The following is an 11,288-nucleotide window of genomic DNA, read 5'->3' on the forward strand; positions in this document are numbered from 1 at the left end:
TTTTTTTCTGTCTTTTTGCATGGTGCCGTTAACTTCAGGACACGATGATAAGAAAATCCCGGCAACGGAATTTTTTTTGGTGCCATTCACTTCAGGACACGATGATAAGACTGGTTCATTGTCATCTTGAAGGCGAAAACCTTCGAAATTGTAACAATCCCAAATCTTTATTAGAGACTTAGAGAAGTATTCTTCTGGAGAATTGAAGATTCCAATGGATGTCACCACTTAGCCCTTTTATGATAAACTAACCACAAAATGAACTCAATTTTGTACGGCCAAGATTACGACCAAATTCTGAGGTTCAAAGGAGCCGCCAAATGTTCTTTCTGCAACCTAGAGTAACAAGATTTAACCGGGAACACTCTTGTTTTGACGAGACTCCACTGAATAGAATCAACGCCTTTTCACCAGAATAACTCCTGTTTCGTAATACAACTCATTACCGAAACTTTCCAAAGCATTCAGTTAGTATATCTGAGGAACCTGAGACATGGGAGTAGTCCGAATGTAGGAAGCCAATCCCACTACAGTACTCTTCTTTCCGGGGCAGGAAAGGTCGTAATTCTTCTAGACAAGTCGGCTTTTCTATACCTCTAGGCTTTACTTTATCATTGTCATTATCAAACCAATAAAATGTCTCAGTTTCGGCCAATTTATTTCCTTGGGAAGCTCACACTCATGATCTCCTAGCTCGACAACCTCTAAGTTGCATGAGACTGCTAAGGCATGATTCAAGCAATACTTTGATCATAGTATTTTTCAGCCGGCACCTTAAACGTGTCAATGCTCCAAATATTTTAGGTAATGCTTCTAAAGACCCACAACACTCAAAATCCAACCCCATTACATTTTCGAAACAAGTGACTGAATCAGGTAGTTCACGGCAATTATTGAGATTTTGATGTGTGCCTCCAACAACAAGGAATCTTCTCAAAGACCGGATATCTACAGGTAAGGCGTCCAGTTCACGGCAATTATTGAGATTTAATGTCTGTAGATATGTCAGATTTATAGAGTCAGGTACTACTTGAACATACGTGTGCGAGAGATTAAGGTGCCTCAAATTTTTCAAAGACATGAATGCATGATGCATCTCTCAAGTGACAACGTCTGCAAATGGTTAAGTTTATTGATAGAAGCATGGACATCATGATGAATTACTGATAATGGCAAATTAAGGTATCTCAGATATGCTTGTACGAAGAATTAAATTTCAGATCAATGATCATGCGCACCACCAAGCAAACAAATCGCACGCAAAGAGAGTTTGATATACAAACAAATTCAAAAATTGTTCTGATGAGATTGTCCTGACCAATTCTCCTTTTAATCCTCTCACCAATTCTCCTTAGAGCAACTGCAGTGGTGCGATCATAACCAAAGACCAAAGACCAAAAAAAAAAACTACCAAATTTAAATTTAGTTCGTGGTGTTACACTAGGGTGGAAGAATAAATTTGGTCGCTAGGAAAAAGTATACACCAGGATCACATTATATGCCCACCCCATTACAGGATCACATTATATGCACGCCCCATCAGCCATCAGGCGAACTTTATATGTACGCCTCATGAGAATCACATTATATGCCCGCCCCATCACCAGGTTCACATTATATGCACGCCCCATCAACAGGATCACATTATTTACCCGTCCGGTGACAAACGAACATTACACGTTCGCTCGACTATATATAGTTTTGGTCTTGGTCTCATACCAAATATAATATAGAATTTGGCTTTGGTCCGACTTTTAATATTTACTCCGTCCCGCTGTGTCTCGTCTCTGGACCATAGTTATAGGTTTGATCGTCCACTGTGGACCCTCTTAAGAATCCTAACCCAAAAGAGTCATTCAAAAATTTCCACACAAGTTTGCCCACCATAGCTTTATTCATGTCCTCCCTAATCTTTAGCTTTAATGAGATTATGACAGCTGATAAAATGTTACCTCACCAGAATCACCTCATGGTCCTTTGCATCAGATTGATAGTCTTCTCCAGAATAAGGCTTAAAGCAACAGATAAAGAAGCAGAGACTGTCTGAATAAGCACAAATCTGCCTGCATTGTTAAAAAACCGTCTTTTGACCTGTTAACTTAGACGAGCGCAGATGTTTACCCTTGAGAAGGAAAGTGCCCAAGTATTTATCATCCAAACTCATGCTTCTGACCCCCATTGCACTTGCTAACTCAGATTTTCTTGCTCTTGTCACACAACCACTGAAAAATATTGATGATTTTTGGTAATTGATAAGTTGACCAAGATACCAAGTACCAACTATCATGTTTTGACGTTCTCAAGTTCCAAAATCAAACATTGTCAAGAGATCTCAAGATCGATGTCCGTGCCCCTGGGAAGAACCTAATAGAGCAAAAGGATGAGTTGATTAACAAAAGAACCTACGAAGATAACAAGGAATATGCATACGGGTGATAGCAACAAAATCATAATTACACAAAAAAAAAAAATTTGATTTAGGTCACAAAGATCATAAGAAGGCAATTAGAGTTGTACAATATTTTTTGAAAAAACAATGGAAAAAATATCATAGAAAGTAATCAAAAAACATATACAATAATACCTTTTTAAAATTTTTCAGTCCCGACTCGGGCCTTTTATGTTTCGTATTTATAATTCTCGTACCAATTTTGGATAGTCTTTGTTGCTAACATTTTTATTAAAATAAAATAAGTAAGCAACTAAGGGTAGTCAAGTAAAATAGTATGGTCTCCTTAATATTTTGAAAAACTCAAAGCGTACTGTCTTTGTGAAACGGAGGGAATAATACATTTCAAAAGTTCCACTTAAGCATTAATATGTCCTAAATATTATACAAAATAATAATTCCATTAGAAAATAAAAACTAATTCTCATACACATAATGATTCAATATTGGTTTGTTTGTGACTAAATTGAATTGTAAATTGTATGTTAAGTACAGAATTTTCTGTATAAAAATATTTTTTCAAGGAGATTAATAAGATTTATTACTTTAAAAATAACTGTCATTCTAAAAATATTTTCGTTAATGTTTTTCTATTTTTTTCTATATTTTCCACTTTTAAAAATCTAGTTCGGTATTTATCTTAAGATACTTTATTTTTATTATTTTGATTCGGAAATTCTTGTTTTTTTCCAAAGAAATTTTTTAAATTAAGAATTATTCTTTAAATTAATATATTACTATTACATATATAAAATAATAAATTATAATTTTATCGATTAAGTAATATCTCTTTAAAATAATAGGATTTGGGTGGTTCTAAGTCTATTATTTTATAGATATTTTACTGTACTTGTATTGAACTTCAAGCTACCCATCCCACTAATTGTAAGTGGCCCTGCTGTTCTCAGTCCAATCTCCATAATCCATGCCGCAAACAATTAACATGAAGAATATGTTACAACAAACTTACATCTCAACAGTATTTACAATGACCATAATTAGAAATGTGAGAAGTATGATGTGATGCATTTTAGCGTACTTAAAATGAATGAAATAATAATAGCCACACATACCCAACAACAAAGAATGCATAACCATCCAAGTGATATATCTGAATTTTGGCATTATTGTTCTGTAGTCCAGCTTCCATGAATCCTCTATATGTACCATTCATTACAGATGTTGCCATCCGGGATGCACTGGTCAGTGGCTTGTATGGGAAATCATGTGTGTACACTCCCTTAACTTTGAACTCATCAGCAAGCCTTAATGGTGCATTAACGTAGGAGATTCCATTCAGTGTAGACTGGTGGTTATTTTTCAAGACATAGACTTGGGTCACATTAGTTGACATATGCTTAAAGGATCCTTGTGGGTTAGGTCGAGCACCACTTGAAGAGAGAGTCCACTTAATCAAACCATAAAATAAGGATTTTCAAGTGGTCAAACAAGCACAGGTAAAATATAAAAGAACTGTAAAACAGAAATGGATGGATCAATTACAGAACTTATAGATCCCGCCTGGTTCATTGAATAAGTTTAGTCAATTTTATCTTGGGGTCCTAGGGGGAGAGGACCGGCATGATTTTCCCTTGGGAAGCAGGTTATGGCTCTATACGGGGAAGTAAGTTCAAACTAGTAGAGATTCAAACATTGTTCAAACCAGTAGAGATTCCAACATTGTGCACACGTAATTGATAAGTTTTGCCTTCTACGGTAGAACTTTTATAAAATAATATGTTTGTTACCACATAATCCTATTATTTTACAGAGATATTATATAATCGATAACTTAACAACTTATTATTTAAAAGATATATTAATAACATAGTAATTTAAAAAATAAATTATAAATTTTTGAAGTTGAATAATTGTTGTTTGATACAAAGTACCTAAGATGTGCACCCATTGACTGATTTTATAGAAGTTTTTTTATAATAAACAAATAATAAACCATGAAGTTTCTAGACAATAAACCATTGGAGTTGTAGGAACATTAATATTATACTAATCACAAACCCTAATAAAATACAAATAATATTTAACACATAATTTACAACTCAATTTAACATATTATAAAAATCATTTTTTATTTTTCTTATAGATTATTATTTTATATAACATTTGACACCTATTAATGTTTAAGGGGAACTTTTACAATATATGATATTATAATGAAGATATCTCCCTAAATCATTATGAAGGTATCTCCCTAAATCATTTCTAATATATCTCCTTAAATCAAAACTAGAATTGAAGGCCAAGAATATGAACTGAAGGCCAAGAAATAACTAGGGAATAACTAGAACGTGAACTGAGTCAAATCCATATGACTCAGGTGATTTCAGTCAGACCCAGACGAGTCAGTTGAGTCAGGAAAAAACAAACCAGGTGTTATAGTGAAGAATGTTTCGGCTTTGGTTATTCATGATGCAAGGTGTTATTTACTATGGACCCTGAATAAACCCTTTTTGTAGGGCTGCCCATGGATCGGTTTTCTACCCGAACCGAACTCGTACAAACCGACGAAAGAACCCAGAAAACCAAAGACCGAAAAATCCAAAAACCAAGAAACCAAAAACCGAAAAAACCGATTTTATGTGGTTGGTTTTGGTTTGATGTCACAAGAAAACCAAAAACCCAAAGAAACGAACCATAAAAATACCTGAGAGTTAGAACCAAAAAAACCGAGAAAAACCATAATAATATGTAGCGCACTTTCCATCATAGTATAATATATATACACTTCAATGAGTATATCCATAAATAAAGAAACTGTAATTAAAAATATATCTAATAGAATTATATATCTAATATTAAATTATATATGTATAATATATATGATTTTAATGGCTATACCCATACATAAAGAGATTATAGTTCAAAATATATTTAATTTTGAGATTTGCTTTACAATTTTGATTTACGAGTTAAAAATGAAAGTCTATTAAAAAACCAAAAAACCCAGAAAAACCAAAAAAAACGGTGGAACGGTTCTGATTTCTAATATTCTATACCGAGAATGGTCTGGTTTGGTTTTCGGTTTTTTATAAGAGATATTGGTCTGGTCCTTGGGTTTGGCAGAAAACCAAACCAAACCGAACCATGGAAAGCCCTACCTTTTTGACTTAAGCCTTTTTATGGAGCTTCACTAGGCCAATGTAACTCAACCCTAAAAAGGACCTAGGCCAAACAAAGTCCCAACCATGGTTGTGGTTACTTCACTTCATGCGAAAGAGTGAAATATGACGTTTCTCTCGTTTAGCTAAATAAGAGCACAAATACAGGTGAGATTTGTGCTCTAACATTTGTGTGTACTTGTGCATTTTCAATAAATAATAATAGCTCTAAAACATGCATATAGAAGGTCCGTCAAATGAAATTGATCTCCATGGTGAACAGTGGATCGTAAAAGGACCCACTGGAGTGGGTGTCTGACAGATCTAAATTATAAAAGAGTCGTCCATAGTTGCTAATTCGCAGTATCATACCATTGGAGTCGATCGGGAAATGAGTGAACTTGGTGAACAATTTTTGTTGACTGGTTTTAGAACAAGAGGTCAGCTTGTTGTGAATTTTTCTTGACAAGTTCATATCTTGGGTCTTTTTAATAATACAGAGAATAGATTATAGAAGAGCAAATCCATATTTCAGTGTTCCAAAGCACAGAAAGTTAACCAAAAAAAACCAACTAACACGTGCATGTGCACATTTGGAAGATTAAGCTCGAGATAAAACATGCATGTGCACATTCTTTATGAACATTCCAGTATAATTTTATCAAGAAGCAAATCATAAAACTGCCGCAATACAGATTCCTGTATCAATCAATCCATGTACAAATTCATGGGAAATATAGAAAGCGGAACAACATTTTTTTTCGTGAGATTTCAAGAGTGATAGCCTTGTAAGAATTTTCCATATACTCTCATGGAAACATACTACTGACTCATATTTTTGAGCTAAATAAGTTAGATTTGACTCAAAAGACAAACATATATATTGAGTCAAATCCAGATGAGTCAGGCGATTTCAGTCGGACCCAGACTAGTCAGTTGAGTCAGGAAAAAAACAAACAAGGTGTTAGTGAAGAATGTCTCGGCTTCGGTTATTCATGATGCAAGGTGCGATTTACTATGGACCCTCAATAAACCCTTTTAGACTTAAGCCTTTCTACGGACCTTTACTAGGCCAACGTAACTCAACCCTAAAAAGGACCTAGGTCAAACAAAGTCCCAACATCCCTAACCCTTTTTTCTTTTTCCTTTTAAGGAAAAAGAAAAAAAGATCTTCCGACGTCTCTTAAGTAACCTTTGCTTGTTCAGTTTTTCCTCTCCCTGTTAGATCTAAAAAAAATTGTCTAAAAGTTCTTTCTCAATCGATTCTTCAAGAAGAATACGTCTACCTCTTCCAGATCTCAACACAATTATCGTTACTACCACTCTCATCATTTCACTGAATGTAAATCATGTTGTTGATGATTCAAGCACACAATAATTTTCCTCTCGGAAACTTAAGTTTACGTTTTTCCTTCCAGTAATTTTGATGTCGCTTGTTTGCCCTTCCATAGGAAATCACTTCATTTTATGATTTGGTTTTTATATGATTTACTTGTAAGTTTGGTCAGCCACGCCCCTATAAGTTTTGTTTAAAAGCTAGGTCTGCTACTAGTTTTATCGTGTAATGTCTAGTTTCTTTACTTATAAAGATTATAATTGTTTGTTATCATCTTTAGGGTTCATATCTGATTTTGGGAAGATCAATTGGTGCAATCAAGTGACTCATAAATAATTGCATGTTATATTGTGTTTGGCCAGTAATTTGCACTACGTAAGTAGTTCATGGTGAATGAAAAAACTTGATAAGTGATGTTGCTGAATTGGTCGGTAGCATTTACTAATTGTGATATTGATGACTCGCTCAAAGATATCATGAACAATTAGTTCATTTTTGATGTTCTCATTGAAAGGTGATTTTGGCACCTAAATGTGTCAGATCTGAATATGAGGGTATATGGAAAATTTACCGAGATCTGGCGATTGCATAAATCATGAAAACATTAGGGTGCAAAAAAATAACTAGAACTGAAGGCTACACATTAGCTTAAATTAGAAACCACAAAAACTGAAGGCCACACTGTTAGGGTACGAACTCAACTCGAAAACCGGATGACTAGATGAGGGATCCCATTGACTTATAAACTACCCAATTAAGCCCCATCTATCAATGTCGGACTAAGGTCCCAACATCCCATCACGCTTCAGACCCAACGTTCTCGTTGGCCCACTCTATCGACACTGACCCGAAGGTAGTCCTTTCTCTTATGACGGCTTCATTTCCCTATCAGTATTCAATGCGGGTGACAACTACGCCCATACATATGTGCCCCAACACTTTAATCTAGCCTATAGGTCACCCCTTCCGTGGAGGGGGCAATGTGTCGTGGTGGTTGGCTCTGATACCAAATGTTAGGGTACCGATCCCAACTCGTCATAAGTCAATGGGTAGAACTCAACTCGAAAACCGGTTGACTAGATGACGGATCCCATTGACTTATAAACTACCTAATTAAGCCTCATCTATCAATATGGGACTAAGGTCCCAACACACAGATTAGCTTATTTTTCTAAGATTTAGGGAGATACCTTCATTATGATTTAGGGAGATACCTTCGGCTTATTTTTCTAAGGTATCTCCCTAAATTTGTGCAAAGAAATAACTAGAACTGAAGGCTACACATTAGCTTCTTTTTCTAATGTATTATAATGAATGTGACCAATCTGATATTTCACTTCAAATTCATAAGTATAGTTCCAATTCACATGACTTGGACAACTAGTACCAAGAACAACATCTTGCGGTTGTCTTAAGATCTTTTCTGATCCATTAAGGAGGATAACCTAAGTTCCTTAAAAAACGATCTCTGAAGCAGATCATATAGTTCCTTCGTATAATTTTACCACGAAGCAGATCATATAACTGCTTGGATATAGTGTACCATTTTCCCCCTATGTACACGTACGACATAGATTCATGTATCATTCTCTCCAAATGTACACATGGAGGAAAACGGAAACGGCACTTTTTCGTGAGATGTCAAGAGTGACGGCCTTAATGCCAATTTTCAATATACCCTCATAACCATAAGATCTGACACCTTTGGGTGTCAAACCACATTTCAATGAGGATATAAAAATAACAATTGTTCATGATATCTTTGAACATGCCAGTTCATTAATGACGTTCCATTGTAAGCATAATCAAGTAATTTACTAATGTGGATCACACCGGTTGTATATGCCAATAAGCGACATAATCCCCATCTATGTATCACTTCATTAGTACATTACTTAAGAATGACCCACACAACTCAATTCTTTCGGATCCATTAGGTAGGATAACTTAAGTGCCTTTAGAAAGATCCCTGAAGCAAATCATATAACTGCCTCGATACAAAGGATGTTCTTCTGCATAAAGGAAATGGAGTTGATAATTCTTGTGTGATGTGTGGAAACGACTTGGGAGCACAAGACCATCTATTCTTGCATTGTAAGATTGCACATAGACACTACAAGAAAAACCATCTTAACCAACTAGTCAATTTAAGTTGCAAAAGCCCATTTCAAGTCGCTCTAAACATTATAACAACTTAAAGTGGCACTCGCTCCCTAGTCGCAAGAGGTGGGATTTGTAGAGACTTAGAGCAGCTAGGCAATCGCTCTAGATATGTTTCAACTTCAATAGAGCGGCTAAGAAATGTTATAGCTTTAAATGTATTCCGACTAAACTGGAACGAGTAAAAATTTCAGTCTATACATGGGTAAAACCGCTAAACTTCGGGAAGTCGGTCTTTCTTTGAAGTCCGCCGTATCGACTTTCAGCAACTTGTCTGAAATTAGCTGGTCAAACTCTTCCGACGTATATTCCGGTATTGAATGTTTCACCGTGATTTTAAATAAAAATTCTATAATCATAATTATATTGAAAATAAATATGAACCAAAAGTAATAAAAAAAATTAACTTTTATTGTATCCGATTCAATTTACAACATCAATTCTTAAATAAAGAATTGCAATCTCAATTATTCTGATCAAAAAAATTACACATCAATTCTCAAATAAAGAAATACAATCTCCCTTCTTTTAAGAAAAAAGAAAGAAAAGAAATACAGATATAATCTGAAGAATAACAACTACTTCAACTTTGAAGAACACGTTAGTTTTTTTTCTGAATCACACACCAAGAAAAATAGATCTCATTATGAAAATCCCTTGCGTTGGTTTTGATAATTGACTCTAAGCAAAGATTTGGTTGCTCTTTCCTGTACCAAATTTCAGACCTTTGCCTCTGTAGACTTTAACCTGAGTCGAGATAATTATTCATGAAACAAGTACCCAGCATCATCTATTCTCAATAAAGGGGCTTTGTAGGTGGTGATAAAACTGATGTAAAATCCATCAGCACTTCCTCAAGTTGAATCTCCACTCAAGCATAACTCACAATGATTTGAGGAGAAGAAGCAGATCCTATTATTAAAAAAATCACCTAAATCAGAAATTTCCATTACAAATAAATATCATAAAAACCACTAAATTGAAACAAAAAAGTAAAGCATATAGAATAAATTAGTCAAGCACCGTATGAATTAAGGTGAAAACCAAACCCACCTCTGATTTGTCAATATGTCATGTTCCATCTTTATGATGATGAACTAGTAAAAACCATAGTTAAGAAACACAAATTCTTGGATCTAATCAAAAGAGATAGAGAAATGGTTGCGACCGTCAACTAAAATACAGGGTGAAGAAGAAGATTGAGAGATACAGGGGAAATGAAAAAATTGGTAGTGGTGGAGGCGGAGGCAAAGGCAGAGGCGATAAAGAAAGATTTAGGGTTATTGGGAGTTTTATAAGAGAGATAAGAAAATTGAGGTTTTCTGGCCGTCGGATCATTCCTAATCTCGAGAAATCCAAGTAATAATCTTGGTTGCCGTAGACTGTAGTAAATGTATTTTATGTTTGATGCTATAGAACTTTGAATTTTTGACTCGTCGAGATAAAGAGAAGTCAACTACGTTTGCTCACCATAATCTGAGCCGTTAACTCATAATCGTGTGGTTAAAAAAAAGAGCACGCATATTACGTGGTTGTCTTCTTGGGAACATTATTTTTTATTTTTTTCCCGTTAACAAACACGCATGTTCAGTTTGGTCCACAATTATTTGAAAATATAAAATGGACAAAAATAATTTTTCACAGATGTTACCTTCTTAAACATGCCCGCTTATCAAAACATATTTAGAATTTCTCTCTTTCGTTTTTTTTCTTTAAGAGGAAAAGGGCTAAATTGATTAAGAAATAACAATCATCAAAACGATAGATGCTAAGTGTACATAAAAGAAAAAATCAGCTGCGACCAATAAAATATTCCCGATTACATATATATTAGAGTACCCAAAGTGTGATCCCCAAAGATCTTAAAATGAATAGACCGATTAAACATTGTACACTTTACAGAGAAAATAAGTAGCGTCATACTTCATTTTTTGTTAACTTGCAATTATGTTCCCTCAAAATCTGTATGCATACGGCATAAATGTTCTTATGGTAAATCCGTATATGAGTTTTCCGTTTGAGTTAATGTCCGTCGGATTATCTCTAGTTCTCGCCTAGAAGAGAGATCCCATGAACATATTTGTGGTCGTTGGACGGAGTGTAATCCATGTGATTCTTGTATTTTCTCGAAAATCATAAATTTATTCTACATTAGACGATCGCTTTCACGAAATTTTGATAGAATCTGAGGGTAATATAATCGTCTGATCTCTAATTAGTCGAA

The 11,288-nt window shown here is 34.8% G+C and overlaps 1 long non-coding RNA gene across 1 annotated transcript; it reads right to left on the reverse strand.

Moving 5' to 3' along the window:
* Positions 1–9,507: 9,507 nt before the first annotated feature.
* Positions 9,508–10,336, reverse strand: LOC113340664. Its single transcript, XR_003355592.1, has 2 exons — positions 10,118–10,336; positions 9,508–9,976 (listed from the first exon to the last, which is right to left on the reverse strand). It is a non-coding gene; the product is annotated as an uncharacterized LOC113340664 (long non-coding RNA).
* Positions 10,337–11,288: the final 952 nt, after the last annotated feature.

The sequence above is a fragment of the Papaver somniferum genome, unplaced genomic scaffold (genome assembly GCF_003573695.1).
Source record: "Papaver somniferum cultivar HN1 unplaced genomic scaffold, ASM357369v1 unplaced-scaffold_22, whole genome shotgun sequence".
Lineage (NCBI taxonomy): Eukaryota > Viridiplantae > Streptophyta > Magnoliopsida > Ranunculales > Papaveraceae > Papaver > Papaver somniferum.